The sequence below is a fragment of the Rhagoletis pomonella genome, unplaced genomic scaffold, assembly GCF_013731165.1.
Source record: "Rhagoletis pomonella isolate Grant_MI unplaced genomic scaffold, Rhpom_1.0 Rhpom_scaffold_00008, whole genome shotgun sequence".
In the NCBI taxonomy this organism is placed as follows: Eukaryota; Metazoa; Arthropoda; class Insecta; order Diptera; family Tephritidae; genus Rhagoletis; species Rhagoletis pomonella.
In genome coordinates this window covers 18,162,998-18,167,371 of record NW_023458562.1, presented here as the reverse complement: position 1 = coordinate 18,167,371, position 4,374 = coordinate 18,162,998, and the positions used below count along the sequence as shown (strand labels likewise).

The window sequence follows — 4,374 nt, the reverse complement described above, 5'->3', positions numbered from 1 at the left end:
ACATTCGAACCCGAACATGCTGGGAACTAAGAACTAACAGCCAGCATCTCTACACGTTCAGCTACAGCAAATGCAAATGTGCTTTCAAATGCTGAACTTCAATCACATTTCGTTAAAACACGAGCAGTGATCGGGTAACAATAAGCTGGTGCAGAGACACAAATTTGTCCGCTATAGCATGACAGAGGAACACTTTTGTAAGTACTCCAATATACCACACATAGACTACATGGTCCAACGATTTTTGCAGGGTTAGAGTAGAAGCTAGCGGGAGCAACGTATTTTCATTCAATGAACCACATAAATATGTGCATGGCGTTGTAAATCTCGTACAGCCATTGCTGACGTATAAAATACCGTAGATTTTCTGCTATCGTACGTGCTTCAGACTCATACACTAGCATGGAAATGTTTGGAGAATTTTTGAGTGGTAAAGTTTGTACGACGATAGAGGACATGGCTCTTCCGTTAACTTCTCAGTCTATAGCAGGAGCTAGTGGCAATAGTGATTCACCATTGTTTCAAAATTATTAATGTCAAGGTGTCTTCTATCTAATCTAATCATGATAATAATACTTTAACCGTTAAATTGTTCCCTACAGCTACATAAACTGGTTCAAAACTCCCGCCGACTAAATTGAATTGGTTCTTCATCTATCCCAAATCAATGCTTTCAACTGTCTTTTTTAACATGGCGATGCCCTACGAAGTGGCACTTGCCTCCCCTTTGCCAAACTTTTGAGCGCGATCTGAACTGCCTCCATTTTGGACTGGTCTGGGACATGTAAGTTTTTTTATGAGAAACTAATTCTTAAGATTCGAATTTTGGATATTTTTTCGTTTTTTTTTTTCTTTTCTTTTGCGGATTTTATTTTATTTTACATATTACATTTTCTTAATAAACGGTACTCCTAAACTAATATATGAAAATTGAAGTCGGTTGCGTTGTCTTTTTGCCATGAGTCCACACGTCTGGGGCTACTTTAAGGCCCAATATATATATATATATATATAAAGTAACTTTTATTCGTGGGTAAAATCGCTCGGTTTTGAAATGGCTTACTCTGACTCTGCGAGCACAAGCAACAAAGATATTGCTTTGATAAGAAGTAACAGCCAATTTGAAGGCAAACTTAAGTATGTACCTCGAAAAATTTGGCAATAAATGCGTCTTTCCAGAGACGATTCTAATCGCTACATCCACTTGGCCAAGCAATGACTACGAAAACAGAAATGCTCAAATTCATACATAAATACTAATAAAGATGTGTTTAATCACATTCAAGTATATATTTACTTAAATACGTACTATGTATAGTCACTACCAAAAAGCCGTGAATTCATTTATAATTTCAACTCGAAACATTATCAGCACTCTTTCGTTTCATTCATTCCATACAGGAAATAACAGCAAACGATAAATACCTTTATCTCGAAATGCGTTGAGGTATAAAAGACAAGTCCGGGCATAGCTTACTCGATCAGTACTCATCGAGATGTCGTGCCACTTATTACGCTTACTAGTAGCGGTAGTCCTCTGCGTCTGCAGAGTTACGGCGGCAACTGAAGTTGACTGGTGGGAATCCGCAGCGCTCTACCAGATCTACCCTCGCTCCTTTATGGATAGTGATGGCGACGGTATAGGTGATCTGAATGGCATCACGTCTCGTCTTGAATTCCTGAAGGAACTTGGCATCACCGCTACGTGGCTTTCGCCTATCTACGAGTCACCGATGGCGGATATGGGCTACGATGTATCTAATTTCACCAGGGTGGACCCGATATTTGGCACAATGGATGATTTTGATGCAATGATTGCAAAGGCGCATCAATTGGGAATAAAAATTATAATGGATTTTGTGCCTAATCATTCCAGCGATGAGTGTGAGTGGTTCGAAAAGTCGGTACGGCGTGAAGATGGCTACGAAGATTTTTATGTTTGGGCTGATCCTAAAATCGATGCAGAAACTGGTGAGCGTCAGAAGCCATGCAATTGGGTAGGTTAATATGCGAGTATATATATGTATATATATATTTTTTTTTGGCGAGCGACCTTTCATGTGCTCTATTTTCTTTTGTAGGATGCAGGCGGTGGTTCCGTATGGGAGTGGAATGAAGTACGCCAGCAATATTATTTGCACCGTTTTCAAGTCAAGCAACCGGACTTAAACCTCACCAATCCACTGGTGCTTCAAAAATTGGCCGATGCCTTAGAATTTTGGCTAGATCGTGGTGTGGACTCATTTCGCGTTGATGCCGTGCATTGCTTTATTGAGACGCGTTACGCAAACGGCACCTTTCCAGATGAAGTCATTAGAGGAGAGCACACAATGGATTTACCACAAAACCGCGAACTGTTATACGAATGGCGTGCATTGTTAGACAAATACACAGCAGCACATGGCGGTGACACTAGGTATTTATTTAACCTAAATACGTGAAATGGTTTACATATAAGTCCAATACTTTACTCCTTAGAATCCAATTAGCAGAGTCATTTGGGAGCATGAATAGTTTGAGCGAGTATATTTCGAATGGAACCCACGTTGGCAGCCAGATGCCAATGAATTTCAATTTAATTCAAGTTCGTGCCTCAACCACTGCAACTCAACTGGAAACGTCCATCAAATCGTGGATGGATGTTATGTGGACTCAGCACAAAGAGGCCAATTGGCATGTAGGAAACCATGATCAAAGCCGCCCAGCTACACGCATAGGTGTGGAAAAGAAGGATGCGATGACGATGTTGGTGCAGGCATTGCCCGGCGCATCTGTTGTTTATAACGTAAGAGATACTCTTAAAGGAAGAAAGCAAATTACATAATTTTTTTCCAAAACACTTTAGGGCGATGAAGTAGGCATGACTGATTTGGACACAGGCGCTGGTAATTCTCGAGATGGACAGCGTTCGCCAATGCAATGGGACACATCAAAGAATGCCGGATTCAGTACAGGCAACTCAACTTGGCTGGCTGTAAATTCTAACTACAACTATCTCAACGTACAAACTCAGCGGGGTGTGGCACGCAGCACTTTGAATATACTAAAGGCAATGATCAAACTGAGGCAAACTGCTGCCTTTAAGGCGTTCAAGGAGGATGGTGGCTTTTCATATGGCGCTCTGAAAACACAAGTCTTTCAGGTTGTAAGGTTTGTGACAATCAAAGGGGTAGCCAAAAACAGGGTTCATTAAATTAATCGAGCTTATCTTTTAGAACCGCTGCTGGCGTCGAAGAGTACCGTTTTTTTGGCCAATTTGGGTAACGAAATAGAATACTTAGACGGTTTGGCCGACAAGACTGTGGACTATGTGGTGCTCAATTCATATTCACCACACAATTACGGGTAGGTGTTGTCGAAAGTGGTTTGATTCTCGATATATATTTGATTTTATATTTCTTTTTTGCATTTAAGTGACAAAGTTGACCTAAGCAAACGAATTTATTTGATGCCCTATGAAGCAGTCGTTCTTCGGTGGATTGCTTAGAGTGCTCGCATGCTAATAAATATTTTTGATTATTGTTAATATATACTTACATACATATGTATGTTTTAAAAAATTAAAAAAGATCCAAGATAATAGAAATTCACGTATGTATTTATTCAATATTTTATGTAGAAGGATTTTCTAAATTGTTAATAATTTCGTTGCTCCCATTGTTAACGCATTAAACAAATTACCTTCGCTTTTATCCGAGTTGCATAATTTTTGCGAACTTCTCAAATGTATACCCACTGAACTTATTGAAATAATACGCATTTACATATGTATGCCTTTCCCAAATATCGCATACATACATATGTAACGCTCAACTCGCTTGATGCTTTCGGCTCCACCTCTGGAGTCATGAAATTTTATTCTTGGTACACTGAAGGAAACAACGCATAGTAAAAATTAATATTTTTTGTTTGTTTATAGTCTAAAAATGTTCGTATTTAAAAATAATACTTTCATAACAAAACTTAGCACGCACGTATTTGAGTATACTCTGAGAGGAATAGTAAAATTAAGCATTTTGCACTTCACGGATGCCATTTCAAAATTAAGAAAGTGTATGTAGTATGTATACCAAGCACACACCACAGCGATGACACCCAATTTGCCAAACGACTTCGTAATGACGACTTGCGATTCGTTCTGGTGAATAATTTGTACGCCGGCGACGTTCGCCACCGACTCTCCGGCGGATGAAATTGATGCTCAAAATCTTTAACAAAAGTCATACAAATACCGTTTCAAATTGTGTGCAATATTGAAAAAAAAAAACAAACCAGCAAGCATTCCTGAAAATTTCAAACTATTTAATCTGAATTAAAAGAAAAAATATAAAGCAGTTTTATAGCTCATTAAATTTTAGTGTAATAGAGTACAAA

General features: G+C 38.9%; 1 pseudogene; it reads left to right on the top strand.

Moving 5' to 3' along the window:
- Nucleotides 1-1,496: 1,496 nt before the first annotated feature.
- Nucleotides 1,497-3,501, top strand: LOC118745130 (annotated as a pseudogene).
- The last annotated feature ends 873 nt before the right edge of the window (nt 3,502-4,374 follow it).